This window comes from Lissotriton helveticus, chromosome 3_1, assembly GCF_964261635.1.
Source record: "Lissotriton helveticus chromosome 3_1, aLisHel1.1, whole genome shotgun sequence".
In the NCBI taxonomy this organism is placed as follows: Eukaryota; Metazoa; Chordata; class Amphibia; order Caudata; family Salamandridae; genus Lissotriton; species Lissotriton helveticus.
Window position 1 is genome coordinate 1815634668 of NC_136061.1, and position 24115 is coordinate 1815658782.

The 24115-nt window shown below is 45.5% G+C and overlaps 1 protein-coding gene across 2 annotated transcripts in view; it reads right to left on the reverse strand.

Annotated features, from left to right (window-relative positions):
• The window catches only part of ANO9 (anoctamin 9), a 769113-nt gene that overhangs the window by 539200 nt on the left and 205798 nt on the right, over positions 1 to 24115 (reverse strand). For both annotated transcript variants that reach the window (XM_078682729.1, XM_078682726.1), the window contains exons 5-6: positions 20681 to 20767; positions 20489 to 20579 (exon numbers count right to left, since the gene is read on the reverse strand). The gene's annotated coding sequence lies outside the window, so the exon portion shown is untranslated. The remainder of the gene's footprint in view (positions 1 to 20488; positions 20580 to 20680; positions 20768 to 24115) is intronic.

The window sequence follows — 24115 nt, forward strand, 5'->3', positions numbered from 1 at the left end:
ATTAATAAATGCCTTACTAAGTTCAAGGGGCCTTTTAGAGTTAAGTGTGTTTTTCCACATTTTGTAGTCTTGGAGAATGGTGAAAAATTGAATTTGCTTCATGTAGCCCTACATCAAAAGGCTGTACGAGCAACAGAGAGTTATTCTCCTCACCTAGAAAACATTGTCTCTCATGACAAGTATGTGAGTACTAACAGTGGTCACGTGTTAGCTCAAGATTTTGACTCTGCTACTTTTTCTTCAGAAGCAAGTGAAAGAGGTGGTGAAAATGTTGATACAATTCGCTTTCAGAGCCATGTTTCCGCTGATGTATATGAAGAAAATTCTGTAAATTCTCAAGTTGGTAGAAGTTTAAGAAGCCGCAGGCCACCTGCATATTTAAGTAATTTTGTTTGCTGATTTATGTTTTAATTTCTATTTCTTTATCTCTTTTGTTCTGTTAAAGGAGGAAGATGTGTTGTACATGTTGTTATGTTATGTTATGTTATTTTTGTGCTTCTATAGCGCACGGCCACTCCACGGAGTATCCCGGCGCTTTATCGAAGGTGCCCATCAAAAGAAGGGGGAACATAACACTGAAGGGACACGCAAAAAGCAGGAGCGCAACATCAATTTAAGGAAAAAGCCATGTTTTAAGGGCCTTTCGGAAGGACAGAAGGCTGGAAGCCTGTTTTAGAGAGATTGGGAGGTCATTCCAAGCATGGGGAGCTAAATAGCGAAAAGACCGTCCTCCTGCTCTCGCGCGCTTAATGATGGGGACATTTATTTTGGAAAGGGACGAAGATCTAAGAGATCTAGAGGGCTGATACCAGGACAGTCGTTTAGAAATATATTTAGGGCCTATACCATGTAAGGCCTTAAAGGTCGTGGTCAGCGTTTTAAAAAGAATCCTTTTGGCAATAGGTAGCCAATGTAAGGTTGACAGAAGATCAGTGGCTCTGGCTCTTCTTGGAAGGCCAAAAATGGCTCGGGCCGCAGAATTCTGGGCGATTTGTAAACACCTAACCAGATATTTAGGAAGACCCAGGAACAGAATGTTCGCATAGTCCAGCCTAGAGCCGACCAGTGCCTGGACAATGATTTTCCTGTGCTGGATGGACACCAAAGGGAGAAATTTACGAAGCATCCGAAGGATGCCAAAACATTTCCCTGTTAGAGAGGAAATATGTGGTCCAAAAGATAGGTCACTGTCGATGGTAACTCCCAGATTTTTGGCCTTCAGGGATGAACTAGCGGGAGGAAACATATCCTGCGGCCACCAGGGTTTCCAATCAGGCTCGGAAGTGCAACCAAAGAAGAGCAGCTCAGACTTGTCGGAGTTGCACTTCAATCCATGACGACCAAACCACTCGAAAACCGCGCTCAGACAACCCTTAACCTGAACATCGTCAAACAGACCATCCCTATTGCTTACAAACAGGAGCTGGGTGTCGTCACCGTAAGTGACAATCCGGGCGCCGAAAGACTCCGCCACCACCGCCAGAGGAGCCATAAAGATGTTAAAGAGGAGGGGGCTCAAGATGGAACCTTGGGGAACCCCCACTTCTAGCAGTGACATCTCGGCGGAGTAGGGAGGCGCCCAGATTGTCTGTCGGCGGTCGGCTAAGAAGGATTTGAGCCAACTCCACACCGTTCCCCGCAGCCCAAAGTCCCAGAGTCTAGAAAGGAGAAGCGCATGGGGAACGGTGTCGAAAGCCGCCGACAAGTCAAGCATAACCAATACAACTTTTCTGCCAACATCCAGCTCCTCCCTGATGGCGTCTGTGACTTCGAGGAGCGCAGTTTCCGTGCTAAAGTTCGCACGGAAACCAGATTGAGTACTATGCAACAGACCATTTTCCTCGATGAAATTGGAGATAGATCTGTGAACAAACCTCTCAGTCACTTTCGCCAGAGCAGGGAGTAGGGAAATAGGTCTGTAATTGGCATGGACCAAAGGGTCGAGTGCTGGTTTTTTCAGGAGTGGCAGGATCAAGGCGCTCTTCCAAGCCTTAGGAACAACCCCGGATGAGAGTGACAGATTTATGATGGGATTAACCAAGTTATTTAGGATTGGTGCCATATTTGCTAAACACTTGGCAGGACAAGGATCCTGAGGGGATCCGGATTTGAGATTTGCCAAGATGTTAAGAGAACTCTCATGATCAAGTGGAGGGAAGTCACACAGGAAAGGACCGTGGTCTATCAAGGGACCCCCCAAGCTCACAGTGTACTGCTGAAAAGTAGACAGGAGAGAGTCTTGAATGGTAGTAATTTTCTGTACAAAATAGACAGCCAATTCCCTCAACCAGGATTCAGAGTGAGCATGGATAGGGGTGTAAGCAGATGGAGAGGTAAAATCTTTTACCACCCTGAAGATTTCTTTGCAAGAATGCTCCGCCTCATTTATTCTGAGTTCCAAATAAGATTTTTTGCCTGCCCAAATTGATTTATGGTAGGCTCAAGTCAATGCCTTAAAATTCTGCCTCTCAGAATGATCATAAGATTGCCTCCATGCTCTTTCAGCTTTCTTAAGATCTTGTCGTGCTTTTTTTAACTGAGGAGTAAACCATGGGGCAGATGTCCTCTTATCGGCAGAATTTTGTTTCTTGACTGGAACCAGGCTCTCTAAACAGTCTGTAAGCCAGTTGTGAAAAAGAGCAATGTAATCCTCTAAGTTGTCAGAGGTAGGGCAGGGAAGATTAGTTAGAGCGTTCAATAGCATCTCTCTAGTAAGAAGATGGAAAGATTTAGAGAGATGCTTTAACGACCCAGCCGGTTTGGACCGTGTTAAAGCCATAACAGGAAGGGAAAAAGAAATAAGAAAGTGGTCAGACCACAAAACTGGCCTAGGAGGATCTACACCAATAGAAAGGGTAGAAAAAATCTGATCCAACGTGTGGCCTTTATTGTGGGACGGTCCTACCACATAAGGAAATAATCCAAGCACTGAGGTAATATCCATCAGTTTTTGAGTATCCGGATCTAGGCTGTTATCCATATGGATATTTAGATCACCCAATAGAAGGCAGTGATTAGATCTGAGGCATGGAGTCGATAGAGCTGCCTGCAGTTCCTCTAAAAACGGCCCCACCGAGCCTGGTGGTCTATATACAAGAATACCAGTGCAAGCCTGGGAAGGCGAAAGCTGAAGGGTGAAGCCAAGGGCTTCACTGCCCTGTATATTATCTACAGGGAAAGTGCGACATGTTATGTTCTTTTTTACTATGATCGCCACTCCACCGCCTCTACCAGAAGATCTATCTTTCCTAAATATGTTGTAGGCCGAAGGTACGGCGTTAGCCAAGTCGGGGGCAGAAGAGTCAGACAACCAGGTCTCCGTCAGGAATAAACAAGATACCTGCGAGTCCTGCAACACATTCCAAATATCTAAGGCGTGGCCAGGTAAGGACCTGGTGTTAAGTAACAAACATTGTCGATGGATGGGTGGACTAACCTTTGTGGAATGATTACGACCAGGAATACATAACATTAATGTGTTAGACCTTCTTTACTTTCCTGGTTTAACATTCCGTTCTGTAATTGTTGTTATGGTGATGGACTTTCTTGTACTGTCAGTTGGCTCCCTGGTCAGCTGAGAGGTGTCCGTTACGCTCAAGCCTCCATTAAAGTTGGTACCTTCAACTTACCTTGAAGTCTCCTGCGTAGTTTCTTTACTACATACGTCTGCCTCAGCCTCTGGAAAACTGTCTTATGTTTCCCTTTCCCATCTCATGGGAGCTCTCCTAACAAGATGTATGACGTTTCAACGCATGCTTTTACAACGCATGCCATTATGACGCAGGTTTTACAACGCAAGTCGTTACAACGACTTGCTTTGGGGGGCGCTGGATAGTGAATAGTTTAATTTACTATTCCAACTCCAGTCCCCGTGGATAGTAGGGAAGGTGTTGGATAGTAAATAAACTATTCCCTATCCTAGAGCGCCCCCCAGTGCAATGCGTTGTAATAACTTGCGTTGTAAAAGTTGCGTCGTAATGGTAGTGCATTGTAAAAGTTGCGTTGTAAAGGATGTTCCCCCTCCTAACAACATCCTTACACCAAAGAAGAGTAAATCACTCACAGCGTTCAGATTAGAATACACTACTCAAGCCCGGCATGGTGGGCATTTACTACCAGTTTCAAAGAAAATCATTGTGAATCCATGGGCCTAGTGAGTTTCATGCAAAAAGTACCCTTTAAATACAAACATAAGCATCTGCTGCATTTTTACACATAGTAGAAATATTTGTTTGTTCAGCAAGTCTTGCTAACATACAACATTTCAAGAAACACTGTATGAACTCACATCTACAAAAGGTATGGAAAAAAAAAGCAAACCTGCATATAAATATGTGTATATTTATATGCAGGTTTGCTGTTTTTTGCATGTAACTGTGAGGAAACGGGCACTTTGCAGTTTCACCCCTACTTTTTGCCTCCATTTTGACTGCTAGGCATTGGTGTAAGTGACTCTGAAATACTCTGAGCTCTACTAATCAGGACTCACTGCACGTGCACCACCCCTTACACATGTACATGTTTAATTGGCTTACACCCAATGGGCATAACATGACTTACTTGTAAGTCCGTGTACCACTGTTTACTGTTTATTGTACTTTCCCAATTGCTGTGTACATTTCATTTTTGTCCTCTCTTCCAACCTATTGGAAATCGCTCTGATATCCTTCGGGATCATGTTCGTGCTATATAAAACTTTATTTTAAAAAAAAATATATATATATATATATATAGTGCCAGTGGTTCCTAGGGCCTGTAAGTTAAAGTGTACCTCACGGACTACAGCACTAGTTGTGCCACCACGAGTGTGACAAGGCAAAAGCATGACTCCCAGCCTGCCTTTGCAGGCTGGCAGAGAAGTTTTAACCTGATAACTCAATTTTGCCATTTTAAGCAATGGCAAAGTCCGTGCTTTCCTTTTATAATATATTTTTACTGTTGAAAGGCTAGAAGCCTTATTTGCAAGTGCAAGCCGGCATCTCAGCCCTGCTGACTTCTGAATGGGACTACTAAAGTTGGTACTTCAAGATATCAAAAGAATCAGTGCATTACATCTTTTTTAATGCTTAGATCAAATTTAATGTCACTGGTGGGCAAATTGCAATTTTAGTAAGTTGCCATTTTGTTGTCCAAGGTTTTCCAGTACCTGTTAACAGTTTCACACAAAGGACTGTCCTCCAGGTAGCATTCTGGCCTCCTGGAGTGGAGTGTGAATGACTCCCAGGAAAGCCTACTAAGGGCCTGCCAGGAAAGGAGTTGTTATCTCCTTTTGGGAGAAAAAGAAACACAGGGTGTGAGCCAAACGGGACAACGCCTTTGAAAGGCAAATGGAGAGCACACACAAGGAGGGGCTGTTCCTTTGTTTAGGGAAACATGAGGGATTGGGGAACACATAGGGGAAAACACTGGTAAACTGTTTTTTTTTCGTGGGTGTGTAGCCCTCAGGTAGGTACTCAGATCTATCCGGTGGGCTACCAAGCTACACACAAAGAGAGAGTGGTGCAGCCATCTTGGGAGTGAGCAGAATAGAGCACTCGGGGATAGCTAGATGCCACACTGCACAGGAAGTTGCCATCAGGCAGGAGGGATACAAGTAGGCTAGTGGCTAGCGGCAACAACATCACCTGAGGGCTCTTTCTAGGCATAAAAGAGGCACTCACGGTCCACAGACCTGAACGGTGCTGGAGAAAAGACTGAATGAGGACTGCCCTGCTTACCTTGGACCTGGCAAAGAGAGGCAGCACCAAAGTAGGACTGCACATGCTGCTCGAGCAAGCAAAGAGAGGACTCTGCCTGTGGTGGCCTGCTCATGGAGAAGTTGTCCTCCGAGCCCCAGACAGAAGCAGACTCCAAGAGGCAGTTGGACGACTTTTTGTTCCAGCACCAGGGCCACAAAAGTTGTAGAACCCTACCTGAGCGTCCAGGTAGGCAAGATCATCGGATAGTCGTTCACTGACACAGTTTAGTCTGGGGGGCTGAGTACCTATGCTTAAAAGTTGCACCAGAGTCTACTGGATTTGGGAGGGTCATTGGAGTGCAGTTTGGTCATCCAGAAGGAGAGTTATCACCAGAAGACCGGAACCGCTGAGGATGTGACCAGAGATCAGTAGCAACTGGACTGCTACTGGACCAAATGGGACTTTAAGGGACATCAACCCCTGTGGTCAAAGTTACTCTACTAAAACTGTTAACCAAAGAGCAGCCTCAGGAAGCCCCCATCGGCCATACACCATTGTCAGCCTTCAACAGCGTCGTCAGCATCCTGTATCCCTTGCATTAGGGCCACTCCATAAGAAGCCAATGGCAAGTTGCCATTAATGCTGGAACTGGACTGGAGACCGCTTCCTCTTCAAGGTACATGTTCTTTGGGACTTTCTCAGCCCCCTGATCTGCTCCATGCTGGAGTTGGTGGCTCAGAGTAAATGGAAGTGACTGCATGCAACTTCAACAAAAGTTTCCCTCAAAACGTTTCTTAGTGTCAGATTTGTTTAATATGTCAATGCTCGTTTGCTGTTGACTGAAAAGTTGTGATTTACTGTTCCTTCAAGTATTTATATCTACGGAACTCTCCATTTGCATTTTGTTCATTTTGGTGTCTATATTTAGTAAAAATGCAGTCTATTATTATAAACAGGTGTTGCATTTCTTGAGGGTCATGTTTCTTTCTTATGCAGTTGTTTTGGTGCTGTTTAATGCTTCGAGCATGTTCCTTTGTTGAAGCCTGACTGCTCGAAGCCACAGCTAGCCAGGGTTGGCGTAAGGTTTGACAAACGAGTCTGACTGGACCCATGTGAGCTTATTACACAGCGAGGTCTCACAACCACACCATATAATAAACCACATGTCCTCACAAGCACAAGCAGAATTTTAAAGCGGAAGAGTTCATAAGTGCAGGGAGGTGGTTCTGTGAAGAAGGGGGAACTCCACAGTCTGATACAAGGACCTATGACAGTGCCTCCCACAATGTGGTAGACACCATTAGCCTTCTATTGAGCAAGCACTAAGAGTCAAGGGTACCTGATCCTGAAAGTGCACAATCACTCAGAAGCTGTTGGCAAACTCACCAGCAAAGGATTTTAAAAAAAGCAAATGCTGTGTTCCTACATTGTAGATAAGGAAGCAACCACCTACATTGTTTATGCCTCTCTTCCAATTATTCCTGATGTTTTTTGTACAGCCATGCAATCAGTCCCTTCTAGATCTTGTGATCGAATATATGAAGTGACAATGCATGCAGGTACAACGCATGCCTTTACAACACAGTCTTTACATCGCAACTACCATTACATTGCATGATTGTACAACACATGCCATTAAAACACACTTTTAAAAACTACCATAACAACACTTGCCATTACAATGCATAATACTTTTAGGACAGCAGTAGGTTAAGTGTAGTGTAGCGGTAAAAAATTACTATTCCCACTCCAGTGAGTGCAATTGTAGGGTAATTGTTGGATAGTGTAGGGGTAAAAATTACTAAGTGTTAGATAGTGTAGGGGTAAAAATGACCATTCCCACTCCAGTGAGTGAAACAGTAGGGAAAGTGTTGGATAGTGTAGGGGTAAAAATTACTATTACCACTCCAGTGAGTGCAACTGTAGGGAAAGTGTTGGATAGTGTAGGGGTAAAAATTACTATTCCCATGTACCCCAAAACCCATACCCACCCTAATGCTAAAACAATCTCCATTACTTACCTTATAATGCATTGTATTGGCATGTATTGTAATGGTATGTGTTGTAATGGCATGCCTTGTAGTGACATGCATTGTAATGGCATGCATTGTAATGGCATGTGATGTAAAGGAGTTGCGTTGTAAAGGTAGGTCGTTGTAATGACTGCGTTGTAATGGATGTTACCCCTTGTGATCTTCAGTGTTCACCGCCCATGATGCCTGCTAATGTCCGGAGTTTCCTTCTGGTTTCTCTTGGGGACACTCACCCATGTCTTTCATAAGTTCAGTCATCAACTGAGCTAACAGCCAAGATCCTGAGTTAAGGCCTTTCTCTGAATCAATCAAGTCACACGTTCCATCACTCTGCCAAGGACACCGTTGCCTGTACTCCACCTGCCATGACATGTACACATTTTCTGCTTGGATGGTTCACCACCATATACTCTGACATATTAAATCCCCTTAGAAGCTCACACCATTTGTGGACCATTAATTAGCATAACTCGATGACCAATCTGCAAGTACGGGTGCTGCCATGAGTCTCTTCTGGCAGACACTGATTGCTCTCTTAGATGATGAGTCAGAGCTTAAACCCTGCTAAGATTGCTTTACAAGCCCATTAGGTCCAATAGGTTGTGTCCAGGAGCACCACAGCCATCTTAACTTGTAATTCGATAAGAGCTCCATACCCACAACTATTCCAGAAGAATCAAATAACAGTTCAGTTTTGACACACATTGCATGGGAACATAAACATAGAAATACCTACTCCCAGTACACGAATTATAAACTCTCACAAAGAGGGCCGTGCCCCTTTGATTGTGGAACCAGTGTACCTGTGCAAACCGACGCTAGTGCCTTACAATGATTAGCAAACACAGGCTGGACCAGCAGAAAACTCTTAAGGCAACCAAAAACTTCCAAGCTTTCTAATGAAAAGCTCCAGCAAATGGCGGGTGAGAGCGCGGCATTGGTAATGTCCTGTAATAGTAGGACGACAATCTTGGAAAAAATAAAGAGAGGCCCAATGCAAGCCCCTTTTTTCTTTGGCTTGCAAAGTGTTGTAACTTTAACAAATCTAGAATTATAGGGGGTTCCATAAGAGTTCTTTGAGTCAGTTACAGTCTGGCTGGCTCGGGGCGAATTGCCAGTCGACCATATCAACACAACTTTGGAATGATTGTGAGACCAGACGGACGCACAATCCCAAGGTGTTCTTGGATACTGCCAAGCTGCAAGGAGAGTTGATTGGAAGAGGGCCTGAGTAGAGAGGGCCGGACTGGGAGCCACAACCGGCCCGGCAAAGTGCTCGGCCGCCCCCCCCTTCCTCTTGGAGGTGCCGCAGAGCTCTTTGCCGGGACCGGTTTTCGGCCGATTTTGGTACAGGGCCGATTTTGCAGCTATGCTGCAAAAACGGCCCTGTAGCACGGCCCTATAACAAAAACGGCCCCCAGGGGCCCAAAACCGGTCCCCACCCGTGCGGAGCACCGGAGGATTGCCGGGTGCCCGCTATGGCCAGTCCGGGCCTGGGTGTGGGGAAATGCTGGGTTGCGACTGTCACTCCTTAACTTTTAAATATTGACGTATGAGACTCTTCTGAATTCAATTGGACCACAGCAACATTACTGAAGTCAGCAAGCCCTGGTATGGGAGCAGCCATAGAAAAAGTATTTTATGAGAAAGATGGGGTAGGTGTGGGAGGCTTATGCATTAAAAAAAAATAGCATTCCCAGTTGATGTGTTCAAATTGTCCAAATGTTTTTTTTACGAACAAACCAATAATTATGTGCCCTGGATACAAATTCTTTCTGACCTTGTTCAAAATATCACTCCTGAGTGAAAGTGATGTGATCGCTGGACAATGATGGCTTGGCATCTTTTTCATATTCACAATTCAGGTACATATGAGCGTCCCATTTCTAGGGGCCTCCAGAGTAAGAGCAGAGCTTTCAAGGTATGTCATGACTGACGGTATAAGTAACCGAGTCAGAGGAAAAGCATTCTGGCTGCCTGCCTGCTCTGACATGTGTCTGAAAAGTATCCTTAACTGGAGAACCCGTTGATTACACTGTAAATGCTGTTTTATCGCTATATCTTGGATGCCGTCCTCAAGACAAGCATTAGTAATGCAATGGGTCCCGCATTTGCGAGAGTTTGAGCTATTGGCATTGTAAATGATAATGCCTTTTATTTATATGTTTAAAAAACCTGCATGCGGTGCGTAAACACCACTTGCAGGTTTTGTAATTTATTTTTACTTTTGAAGCAATTACGGTACCTACGCTTTAGCTTAAGATGTTGAAAGCTAAAGCACGGGTGCCGCGATTGTAACAAAAGTAAATAAATAGAAAAATATGGCAGCTGCACTTTTTTTCTATTTGTTTACTTTTGTTACAATTGCAGCACCTCCACTTTTGCTTTGAACATCTTAAGCTAAAATGCGGGTGCCTCGATTGCTTCAAAAATAAACAAACAGAAAAAAATTTGCATTTTTCTTTTTTACTTGTTCACTTTTAAAGCAATCGCGGCACCCACACTTTTGCTCAAGATGTTTAAAGCTAAAGCTCGGGTGTCGCCAATGTAAAAAAATCAAAAATAAACATAAAAGTATAGGCATGCTGCAGCGTTCGGGCAGCAAATAACAAAACTAAAAAAGCGCAGCCCGCAATATTATTGCTGAGGCATGCCGCACTGAATAAATGAAATGAAGAAAAAAATCATTAAAGGAGAGCGTATCCTGCCTGCAACAGCAGGCAGGACTGAGCTATTTAATAAAATAGTTCTCGGAGGCTGTAAGTAAAGCTGGACGAGAAACAACATATGTAACAGGGGGTGTTCTCATGGGAGGTTACAAGAAAAGGTGGTACTAAGGAGGGAATACTAAGCCTATTGACCAATGAAATGCCCCCATGTTTGCAAAGGACAGCGACAACAGCCAATTAAAAAGATGGTCGGAAAGTGGGTGGAGCCTCATACCCTATCCTGAATATAGCAGGTCTCGTAGAGACAGCAGAAGCGTTGCCTAGGCGAGACCTAAAAAAGTGCTATATTCTTTTTGATAATCCAGTTAAGGTATAGTGCCACGTTCTAAAGCCACAGTACTGTGCGATGATCTGTACAGTGAGAGGAGGTGTGGGGGTGGAAGGGGTTTACATTGGAGAACTTATTTGAAGCACACATACATCTACTAAAATCTGAGGAAGAGGAAGACCTCATCGCTCATCTAATTTTTCTCTTTCTAGGTCCTCTGCGACTGTGTGCGGGTTGCCACAGGGCATGACAATGCATCTTTGGGCTTTGGTAGACATAATAAGTTTGTCTCCATTTTAGGGAAATAAAATCCTCAAATAATCAAATTACTTATGTTTCGACATAGCTGAGTGTTGCATTAGGCTTCTTTTTAGAGCTTTCGTATATAGGTTATAATGTAAGTAAAATGCATACAATATGAAGAAAATATAGTATACCTGATAATTTAAACTCGAAACAAAACAATAATTTATTCACTATTAACAATAATGTAAAAATTGAGTATCTACTTTATGAGTAAGAAGAGAGAGAAAGCAAGGAAGCAATTACGTACAATACTTTTGAAAAACTAATAGGTCTGGCTTGCATCTTCGGTTACAAGCAAGAACTATTGGATTTGCTAAAGTCACTGGGCACACTGAATTTGTATCTCAGCAGCAGCTTGAGGCCAGGAACAGGAGAGCTGTCAGGCATGCTGAATCACATCATCGGTCAAGCTACTGAATGTGGCTGCTTTGGACGCCAAAGATCATCCTCCATGGGAAACCATCCTTATTAATTAATGTGTTTTGCCATAAAGTCAACCACAAGGGCGTGCAATAAAAATAAAAAAAAGATTGCTTTTTGCACACAATGCATACATGACAAAGATTTTAATTTGACAATAAGCGGAATGACAGTGTACTTTTCCGGTGTAAAATAGTCCGTCAGGCATGCCAATGGAAGATCTTTCAACAGAGCTGGAAGGAAACACTGAAACAGCCAACAGAATGACAGTGAGCCTAAAATACTCCTCTGGGATGATTAAAGAAGTAATTCGCAAAGTCACAAACCAACAGCTGAATTGGACTCAACCAAGCAAGTCAATGGTTTGAAGGGAACTGGTCCAAAGGCCATTCACAGTGGATTGAACACAACAACTTGTGTTCCCCAGACCTTAAAAAACAGAAACCAGCCTAGTGAACAAGTTACTTACCTTCGATAATGCTCTATCAGGTGGAAAATCTAACTGCAGATTTCTGACTTTATGAACTGCCCTTGGCACCAGACTTAATCTTGAAGCTATTAACTCCCACATGCTGACAGGTGGGGTCATCAAATTATGCAGTTGTTTTTCACCCTACGGAACTGATGGTGCGGAGTTGTATGTAGATGCCACCCCTGCACGCTGACAACAGTTTACAAGGAAGCATTCTCTGTGTTTAGGCACGAAACATCAGTAAGACACTGAGAACCATAACAGCGTTATCATTTAACAACTATAAGCCCAATCCCCAGATTGAGGCAGAGGGGCGGCAGTGAGGAATCTGTAATTAGACAGTTAAATCATGAGGAAGAGTGTTACAGCAGGTAAGTAACTTGTTATTCTCTTGGATATTTCTAATAATAGATTCTTCACATTTTGACTAGATATCAAAGAATGGATAAAAAGCCAGGATATCCTTCAGGACCAATGAGGCAAAATGACTCTCCCTGCAGACCTGAGAGGTGATACTGTAGTGCCTTGTGAAGGTGTGGACTGACTTTCACATAGCAGCCTGCTGCGTGTCCAGCATAGGAATACCTCAAAGCCAAAGTCGTAGTGCAGCTTTGGCTCTGGTAGAATGAGCCAGACGACCCTCTGGAGGCTCCACCTAGCTGAGGCATAGCAGTTTTGAAGCAGAGGACTATCGCTCTTGATAAGGTCCCCATCTGGCCTGCCCTTCCCTTTGCATCGGCAAATCCAATGAAAAGTTGATTATCCACCCGGTGTTACTTAGTCCTATCAAAACAAAAGCTAATGGCTCTCTTGAAATCTAACTTTTAAAGCCTCTCCTCTTCCTTGGGATGTGAGGGAGAGAACATAGCGGTAAGCATGATAGACTTTCCCAGAAGGAAGTGTGACACCACTTTCTGGTTAAAAGACACCCAATTTCTAACTTGTAATGGAATGTGGGATAAGGAGGATGCACTGGTAGCACCTGCAGTTCAAAGATAATATGCAGAAGGGATTGCAGTGAAAAAGATCTTTTAAGGGTCAGAAACTTCATAGAACAGCTGTGCAGAGGCTCAAAAGACATGCACATGAATAATGTAAGGCTGAAGTTAGTATTCCACTGTGCCACTATAATGGGTGCAGTAGGAAACATATGCAGTGCATCAAAACAGGTGATTTGAATAGAGAAGTCTGATCAGACAAATGCAGAGGGGCCGAAAATGCAGACAAATCATCTTTAACAGCGCCCACAGCAAAGCCTTGCCAGAATAAAGACCAAGAAGACCTAAATAACACCAGATCGTGATAGACTAAACGGCTGTTGCAAAACTAAAACAAAATTTGCCCAGCGGTCAGAATAATTTGACTTTGTGGACAGGAAGCAGACGTCCAAATTCACATCCACCACCTCGGCAGGCTGGTAAAATCCAATCAGCTGGTTCAGCTCAATATCCACACATGAAAGTGTGGATTGCGGAGGTTTGGGTACAGAATCCTACATTGTTGTTGGGATGGCAAGTCCTCCTGAAGAGGTAAACGGAATGAAGGACAAATGCTCAGACTCAATTTAGAAAAATGTTTGCACCGGGCACAGTGCTGGATAATACTAGCAAAGCAAATAAACTCTAGACCCACAAACCAAGATATGCAACAATACAACTGATATAGAAAAATATATTTTGTTTTTATTTTTCTTCTTTTTTTCAAAGTATTTCAACATAGAAAAACATTTATAGATACACTTATTACATGATAATTTAATATTTTCATATACAAATATACATTCTAGACATTATTATACACATTAGAACCACAGATTCTTGCATAGTATGGTATAACCAGAAAAGCATATGTATCTCCAGTTGGTATAAAGAGAGCAATCAAAACCAATCTATAAAGAGCTGCCAGATCTCTGTTAGGCTAGACACAAAATGTATGCCAATTTTGAAACACTGGTTATAGTTGTTGACTACCAAGGCGTTTCGGCAAAGCCTTCTTCAGGGTTTTCATACCAGTGGTTACTAGCATGAGAAAAAGTTTTATTTTATTTAAAATACATTTGTGGTCTAGAGCTTAAGGTCATGTTACAACAATAACATATGTGTACATATGTACAACCTAGAAACCCTCCCCTGTATGCATGGTCTACGAACACTGAATCTGACCCCTGCTGTGAACGACAACAATTAATACTATACAATAGATGCATAAAAATAACACACAATCTCTTATCTCACCCAAATAGTGATGTTACCCATGCATTAAAAACCATAAACATTTTTTTTGCTTCATATCAGAGCTATATGATTGACCAAGATATTAGTTGGTTAGTTGGCCAAAACACTAACTATCCAATTTGGTAGAAAACTACCCAAATCTGTATAATCCTATATTTTTTCCAATGGGTATCTTATCTTACGCTACCTTCTCCGTTAATTGCCCCAGGAATGAGTTAGGGTATACAAGTTTATTACGTCTTGCCCATTTACCTAGACGAAGGGGTCAAGAGATGACTAGCAGTTCGATTATGGCAAGGTGTACTGATTACAGTATGGTTTACCTCCTTCCAATTTGTTTGTTGTACTTTGATTGAAACCGGTCCTCATCTATTGATGACAGGGACTTTGATTAACTGCAAAAAAGATTTCTACGGTAAAAAGATATACAGCCGAGTATAAGTGCCTCATTCCTTCTGCCCAATATGATTAGACCTTATATCTATATGCCTTTAACACAATTCTATGTCAGGACCGGAGGCTTCAGATTATGCTTTTGTACCTTCTTCGCTGTTTATTACAAAAGTCACAGCAGCCAAAAACAAATTAAATAACAACAGCCCTACCGTTTTTGAGAACAAAGGTTAAGGGCGCAAACAGAAACAAAGACATCAACTACAACTCCCATGAGTATTACTATGCAGTCCACATTATAGTCCTTTCTCAGTCTCCACTGAAGCTAGACAGGACGTCCCCTTCATGACCACTTCCTCTTTCTTCGCTGCTTCGCAGCCAGTTAAGTGGTTTTTTCTCCCTCTCTCCTCATTTCTACATGATTGGGGTTTGTGGGGATCTTTGACCTTGTGGTTTCGATTAACGTTTAATTGTGGGATTATTTGATGCTCCGTGTTTTATTTACAGAGCCCTTTCCAGTCGCGGGACCGTTTTAGGCTCCTACGCGACTTTTGCCCATTTTTCGGCCGCCTCCGGCCACCAGGGGGCGCTGGTGCGTCTCGTTCTCCTCGGCGCGTTTCCTGTCAGGGTGCACGCTGAGGAGAACATTTTTGTCGCCAAGCCTGCCCCTTTCGCCTCACCCTGACGCTCGAGAGAGCTGTATTGCCCCACACAATATAATATTTACGCCCCGGTGGGGGTCTGTATTGCGGTTTGACCGCGTTGACGCCTGTGGGCTGCTGAGGGCACTCTGCGTGTCGCTTCCTTTAGATTGTGAGCCTAGCGCGCGGGGAGGTGACAAAGGCCTGGTCTTCATTGGAGGGCCTGCGCGCTAGTGCCTCCCCTGATTCCCGGTTCCACTGGGCCCTGTCTTCAGGCAGCTTTGTTCTGCCCCAAATCTGCACTGGCTTTAGCCTGCTTCCCTGTCATTGGGTGTTTTTAGCCATTCTGTACATTTTTCAGGCTTGGAATTTAGCGCGTGGCGCCTGTCACTGATGGGGGACGAGTACTACGAGGAGGAGTCGCATGGCTACCTCAATGATGATGAATTCTATCAGGCTGTGGATAGCTCGATCTATAGGTGTGTCCAAGAGATAGTGGGACCTATGGAGGAACGCCTCTCGGCACGAATTATACAGGAGTGCGAGAGGGTGACTCAGGCACACTTAGGGGGTTCTGCTGGCTCTACCGCGCCAACGGGGACTACTCCCCCTGCCCCCAAGAAACCCTGTAGGGACATGGTGTCGGGTGGACAGCAGGGTGTAGATAAGGACGCCTTTGAACGGCTGCGGGACGCATTCCTAGCTAAGGCGATAGACCCTGCCCCTGCGTCCTCTCCGCCTCCGGGCCCTTCGGGCACTGCAGGGTCGGCTCCTTTGTCTCCTGGCCCGACCACTCGGGCTGACACCGACGATGAGGATGGGTCGGAGCGCTCTTGGCGGCCTTCGGGCTCCGCCGCCGAGCTTCCACGGGATACTTCGGGCATGTTGGACCCGGATGAAATAATGCATCCGCGGTCCGCGGCCTGGGCCCCGGGGGAGAAGGTGGCGAAGTTTGTCGCTGGCCGCCTTCGCAAGCCCTTAGAAAAGGAGGCGAGGAGTTGTTTGCGTGGGGAATGCCCCAGGCCTACGCTGGAGGGTAAGGTTGCCCTAACCTCAGAGTTGGACCCGAAAATGGCTACTTTCTTGGCAAAGTTTGTTAAGGACCCCCGCAAAGGCATCGACCGCTCCTGGCGTTCTTGCCAGGATAAGCTCTTGGATGCCATAGGCCCCATTACGAAGATATTAGATATGGCGGAAGACGCCAAGGAGTCCGGGACGCCCATCTCCCCTGAGGTCCTCTCTAACTGGGCGCAGAGAGTAGTGGTTTTCCTGGCGAACGCGAATTGCGCGTTGTCTACTGAACGTAGGAGGTCCCTCTTAATTAAATTAGATCCTAAGCTGGGTGACCTGGCCTCTTCTGAAGCGGGAGCAGTGGCCCAGGGGGGTCTCTTCGGAGAGCCCTTTATTAAAGAACTGGGGAAGTTTGTGAATACTTTCACATCTCTGGATAGGGCCCAGTCAAACATCAAACGGGTCTTCCATCAACGTTTCTCCAGGGGGGCCGGTCACGGAGGGGGCCGCGCGACCGGCCGAGGTGGTCAACAGGCGACCAACAGGAATCAAGGCTCCGGGCGAGGACAGTATAACTCCTCCCAGAACTACAATACCTTCTACCCCACCAGAGGACAACGTTTCCGTGGCCGTGGTGGATTCAAGAATGCTGCCGGAAATACCTCTAACGGTGAGTGTCATTTCGACGGACACGGTCCGCGTGGGGGGTCGATTGGCTTTGTTTCCAGATGCCTGGGCCGCGCTCACGGCGGACGCTTGGGTTTTGCAAACTATAAGGGGTTTCCATGTGGAATTTTACGACCAACCCCGTCAACACAGGCCTCCCCCGCCTATCGTCTTCTCTCGTGCGGACGCACTGTTGGTAGACGAGGAGGTGTCGGACCTGCTACGCAAAGGCGCTATTTGCCCGTCAGTTCTTCACCCGGCAGGGTTTTTGAGCAATTTGTTCCTGGTGGACAAAGCGGACGGGGGGAAGCGTCCGGTGATCAATCTCAAAGAGTTCAACGGTTGGTTGGTCAACCGGCATTTCAAGATGGAGGGTATCCATCTTCTGAGAGACGTCTTACTTCCCGACGATTGGATGGTGCGTTTGGACCTCAAGGATGCTTACTTGGTGGTCCCCATCCATCCCCCGCACCGTCGCTTTTTGCAGTTTCGATGGAGGGATCAGGTGTTCGAGTTTACCGCCCTTCCTTTCGGGCTTTCTTCAGCCCCTTGGTGTTTCACCAAGCTCCTCCGGCCGGCGGTGGAATTTTTCCGGAGCCAAGGTATCCGGATGATAGTCTATCTGGACGACATCCTGGTGATGGCACAGTGCCCGGTACAATTGGATCTTCAGCTCCGCCAGACGATTTCCTTGCTACAGAATTTCGGTTTCGTGATCAACAGCGAGAAGTCTGTTCTGGTCCCGTCTCAGACGGTGGTGTTTCTCGGTTTTACTGTGGATTCGGTACGATGTACCCTGAGTCTCCCTTCCAAGAAGTTGGGGAAGATTCGACACATCCTCCGCCAGACGATCTTGCGATCGCACACCTCTCTCCGTCAGATTGCCCGGGTGGTGGGCCTGCTGTCGTCCTCCATCCAGGCAATCTTTCCGGGGCCCCTGCATTATCGTGCCCTACAGCACCTCAAGGCGCACCATCTCCGGAGAGGCCTGACATACGATCAGGTGGTTCCCCTGTCGGACGAAGTGAAGGAGGAGATGCGCTGGTGGCTTACCCACATGGAGGCCTGGAATGGCCGGGCGATTTTCGGTCCGGTTCCCGACTTGGTGATAGAGTCTGATGCCAGCCGGGCCGGATGGGGCGCCCGCTGTGGAGATTTTTCCACAGGTGGCGCCTGGTCTTCCGGGGAGCAGGAGCTCCATATCAATTGTCTGGAACTGCTAGCCGGGTCCTTTGCGGTTCGTTGCTGGACCAAGGACACGGTTCGTTCCTGCGTCTTGTTGCGCATGGACAATGTCTCGGCGGTGCGCTACGTCAATCATCTGGGGGGTCCTCGTTCCAAGGCCCTGTCGGACTTGGCGAAGGACTTCTGGACCTACTGCCTGGCGCATCAAGTGTCTGTGACGGCCGAGTACCTGCCGGGTCGAGACAACCAGGTTGCGGACTGGCATTCCAGGTACCTGCGGGACTCCAGTCAGTGGAAACTGGATCCCCAAGTGTTCAAATGCCTGAGTGCAACCTGGGGCCCGTTCTCAGTGGACCTCTTCGCATCTCGCCTGGATTTCCAGCTCCCACGCTTCTTCAGCTGGAGGCCGGATCCTCTAGCGGAGGCCACGGACGCTTTCCTCCAGGACTGGAGCGGGGAGACGTCTTACGGTTTTCCTCCGTTTTCAATGATATTACGGACGGCTGCCCACCTTCGCCGCCAACAGGCGAACGTGGTCCTGGTGACTCCATGGTGGAGATCTCAAGTTTGGTTTCCAGTTCTTCTGGAACTTTCCTGGGATTCTCCAATCCTACTCCCCCGATTTCCACGGCTTCTTCTGAACGCGGACGGGGAACCCCATCATCTGCTCACTCAGAGCTCCCTTCACCTCATGGCGTGGAGGCTTTCGGGAGTCGCTGGTCGCTCCCGGGCCTTTCGAGACCGGCTGAGGGTTTCCTCTCGAAGGCCTGGGCAGACAGTACCACGAAACGTTATCGCTCTGCCTGGAATAGATGGTCACGTTGGTGTCTTCGACGGAACTTGGATCCCGTGGTCGCGGGTGTTGTTCCGGTGTTGAACTATTTGGCAGAATCGGCTTCGGCCGGGCTGGCATACCGTACGATCAATGCGATGCGGTCAGCGATCTCAGCGGGCCACCAGCCGATTGAGGGTGTGCCGCTGGGGGAGCACCCTTTTGTGTGCCGCCTCCTACGGGGAATTCGCCTTTCCCTGCCCCCAGAACCGCGTTATTCGGTTCTTTGGGATGTCAATCTTGTGCTGAATCTTTTCTTGTCATGGCCTCAGAATCGGTATCTGTCGTTGAAGGAACTTTCAGCGAAATTGGCAATGCTTCTTTGCCTGGTGTCGTGCAGACGAGTGTCAGATGTACGCGCCCTGGATGTCGCGGCAAGAGTGTTTTCTCCTGACGGGGTGGTTTTCACACTGGGACATCGCACGAAGTGCGGTTCACGTACGATTTCCTACCCGTGCTTCGTGGACATGCCCAAGTTGTGTGTAGTCCAGGGTTTGAAGGCTTATGAGGCCTTGACTGTGGAACTTGGCCCTCCGGGCGAAAGACAGTTGCTGATCGCGCTGCGAAAGCCGCACAAGGCTGTCTCTTCTCCCACCATCACCAGATGGGTACGGTGGATACTACAGGAAGCTGGTATTGACACGAAGCAGTTTGGTGCTCATTCAGCTAGAGGGGCCATGGCCTCGAAGGCGTTCTCTTTGGGAGCTCGTTTGGAGGATCTGATGCGAGCAGCTGATTGGTCTTCGGACTCCACGTTTAAGAGGTTTTACTTTAAACCTGTGGTTGACATTGCTCATTTGGTGGTGAGTAAGCTTTAAACTAGCATAATCTGAAGCCTCCGGTCCTGACATAGAATCGAAATTTGCCTAGCAGTGTAACGGTAAGTTTCAATTCTATTAAGGACACGGAGGCGAGGATTATCCCTCCCGGTCCCTGTGGAGACTACCCGCCCGTACTGCAGTAAGTAATCTGGTTTCCAGTCTTATGTTGCTGTAACTTGCTGATGTTGCATTGCGTATGCTTTGGATGCCCTTCACCGCTGACGCTGTGGCATTTTTTCTTGATAGGAACTGATGGTGCCAAGCAGGATCAGTAATGACATAGCGTGCCTCGCGCGAAGAAAGAGGAAGTGGTCATGAAGGGGACGTCCTGTCTAGCTTCAGTGGAGACTGAGAAAGGACTATAATGTGGACTGCATAGTAATACTCATGGGAGTTGTCGTTGATGTCTTTGTTTCTGTTTGCCCTTAACCTTTGTTCTCAAAAACGGTAGGGCTGTTGTTATTTAATTTGTTTTTGGCTGCTGTGACTTTTGTAATAAACAGCGAAGAAGGTACAAAAGCATAATCCTTGCCTCCGTGTCCTTAATAGAATTGAAACTTACCGTTACACTGCTAGGCAAATTTCGATTCCACTTCAGATGGCAAGACTATATATACCTCTATCCACAGAGTGGTAGTTCAGATCATCAAATTCGTCTTAAAAACTTGCAGATGGATTCAGGGGCTTGAATTACCTGGAAACTGAGTAAAATACACAATATAATACTACAAGCTAATAGCCTCAGTTACTGACCGATCAACATACATACTGATAGCTTATAGACTTGGTCATTACTTACCTCATCAATTATAACAATTTCCTTTGTTCAATGTTAATTCAATTGCTGGCTTAATAATTGCAATTAGAGACTTGATAAATCTGTGATATCACTGCAATAATAGATTAATCTTCATTAGCTTCCTGCTGACTGTCTTAAACAGTAACTACATCAACTCAATATCAATCCCAGTATAGATGGAAACGTACTAACCTCAAAGGTTAAAGTAGGCTCATAGTACATGCGGATTTTCGGGTGCCCATCTTCACTATGTACTCGTTTAAACAATGGTGTTGAGACCTTACATGATAAAAAGGGGAAAAACGGGGGAAATGCCTTTATTAACTATGCCACCACTTAAGCTGCAACATCAAGTGTGGTTATACTGATAGGGTAACATAATATTCAACATAGTAAGGGAAACTAATCTCCGGTTGCATTCACGAAGTTACTGACTCGATTACAAGAACAGATAACTTGTGTCGACATGATATTTAAATCTGTAAATACAGACGAACCAACAGACCGACTGTGTGTGCTTCAAACCATGTATACCCCTTATTGCACAGCAGACTGATAACGCATAAATGGGCTTAAAACTTTGACTGGCCCTTACATGTTCCCGTAATACTACACGATATCCTCAATGCATGGTCCAGCTTCTAGCTTTGTGAAGTGAGGACTCAAACATATATGTCCGCACTTCAAGTCCGACTAAGCGTGACTAGAAGCCAAGGTTTAATTATCTACAGGGGTATCTTCTATTGGCATCAATCCCTATGCTTGTAGCCTGCTTAACTAATCTCGTGGCAGGGACTCTTGGGAATACAATTATTCATACCAAAGGAAATCCTTAGCCATAGCTTAATGATGTCCTCCATGTGACAACTACTAAACTGATATGTTTCACACCTGCTAAGATTACTGCGCCCAAAGCCCATCTCTCGCCGACAGAGTAACGTCCCAAAAAGCGAAGACGAGCAAATTCACACTTATCTCAATGCAATAGAGTATTCATACTTTACGATTTTACGTGCACTAGTGAGAGGTGGTCCCTTGGGAATACAATTATTAACATTAAAGAAGACCCGTAACCAAAACTTAGTGAAGCCCTCCATATGCAAATAACCAAACTGGAATGTTTTTCACCTACCTAGAATGCTGCGCCCAAATCCCATTTCCAAACTCACAGACTACAATGAAAACATTCTTGCTGCTCTGAATTTCCTATTACATATTCAGCCCGAATACAATGGGAAGGGAAAAACACTTAACCCCTTCCTTGCTCATGACGAGCTCAGCTCGTCATGCAGTACAGTGCTCCTGTGCTCATGACGAGCTGAGCTCGTCATGACCACACCCGTTTTTATTGCTGTCCAGCACAGCAGGGGAATCGCTCTAGCAGCGATGCGGTTAAACCAGACTGCATTTAGACCTTTTTTTGAAAGCAGGCTGTAGGTTATTTCCAGATAAAATTGTGCAACTTAACATGCACGTTTAACCAGCATTATACTGTTTTTCTGTCTTTACATAATATTTCACAGTTTGTGGGCAAGTGACAGGTAAAACAGAATAATAAGGGCCGAAATCTAAATTAGGGTTTTGATTCCTTTCATTCCCCTCTCTAGTTGATTCTTCGACTACTTCCTCACCACCCCTGTGCATTTCTTCCAATTCTGTATTTTGCATCTCTTTATTTCTTATTATAGGGAACATACCTCCCACTTTAGTTGTAACCCTCTTGCAACATGCTATGATAACCTGAAATACTAGGCACATCAATAGCAACAGAACTATTATAGACAATTAGGCCTTAGACAACCCCGGGATCCAGGACAGCACCCAATCAAACCAGCCAGTGAACCACTCATCTGGAGCACCTCCCTCTTTCTTCATCTGTGTATGCAAATTATGCAAAGTCAATATGGACTGAGTTAGATTTCCTTCATCTTCATCATTCGCCGGTATGAAAGTACAGCATACTGAATTACGTTATTTACATACTCCTCGTTCGATTGCTGTCATTAAGTCCAAACAACGGTCCCAGTGGAATAATACATTTACTTTCTTTAGTAAATACAAAGCATAGTAGCAATATCAGCTTGAGGGTTATGGGGGACGTTAGAAAGAGAGAGAAGGCTCATGACACCAATGCTTGTATGACAAATAGATTTGTATTGTTTTCAAAAAAGTAATAACATATAAAGTATACACAATACATTTACAATGCTATTGACGATTCATGTAAAGTGGCAGTGAAAGTCAAATTTGTTTGAATCTGATTGAGGGAGGTCACGAATTTAAAGCGAGGATAGGACAACACCGCAGCCGAATAAGACGCTTGGTAACAACTGGCCCCCTGGTCTCTCATTTAATTGAAAAAAACCACACAGCCGACGAGATCAAATGGCAGATCATTGCCATTGCAAAAATCCCAGAGAGAGGAGGTGACATCACACCTGGTATTACCATAGATGGGGTATGCAAAGTCACCAGAGAGCTGATTCCGCTTCAGTCGGGGGGGGGGGTAATTAAGTATATATTCAAGCTCCACACTGCCAGAAAAAATCCACAAGGCTGGAGGTAGTGCCCTGCATATCAGCATTGTAAATAGTTGAGCTGCAATTGAGATTCTGTCCCACTTTAACAATCCCATTTCCCTGAAAGTGAAGAGAAAATCTCATTAGTTTCACTGCCAGCTCAGGATGACTTTTAGTTCCAGTCCATGTATATCTCTTTATGTTTTCTTTTTTTTTTTGTTTTTTTTTTTTAAACCTTTATTGTGCGTCAGAAGCATACAGGTACGGGCCCACAACCATTCCGGCCGGCCTCGAAATCGATTAGTGCACGAAAAAACAGGAGTAAAACAGCCCAGCAGTCACAGAGATGAAAAACAGCAACCAAAGCATGACGTATGAGAAAAGGGACCGCTGGGTTCAGGACAAATTAGGTTAATTTTTAAAAAGTTTTTAGATGAAGAGGATCAGGCGCTTTCAATCCAACAGAAACACATGGCGGGCAAGGATCACAGCAAATTATCAACAAAACGAAGGGTGACAATCGAAAAATCAGCATAAAAAGATATAGGTATCAGGATGCGAGCACTTATTCACAGTATCTATCGGTCATCGCCCGCCCCATGGATGTGGAACATCCTAACCAATGGTAGTAATAAGACTAACAACAGAAACAAGTAGCAACGCTACACCTAGCACCATATTGACCCAAGAGAAGAAGGAGAAAATAAAAAGAACTAAGAAAGAGAGGAGAAAAATAAGGCCCATAGAAACGTAAATGAAACAAAAAGCCCCACCCCCCAACCCCCCACCCTACACGCATGCTGAGGCTACGGCCTACCCCCCCACTAGCAGTGTGTCTGTCGCCCAATAAACCAAAACCTGAAATTTAGAGTAAGAAAAAGGGAAAAAAAGGAAAGAAAAAGAGTTAATATAACACCGGAGGAGGGCAAACCCAACAGGCTCCCGGACTCCCCTGCCATTAGTGTAATCGCCACCCCAAAAGAAACAATTAACTACTACAGTCTCTTAGTACATGAATAATGGGGGCGAAGCATCACGTAGTACGCCATTAAGCAGGTCGTAGGGAATCGCCAGTCCGCTACCCCTCCAGCCCCACAGACACTAAACA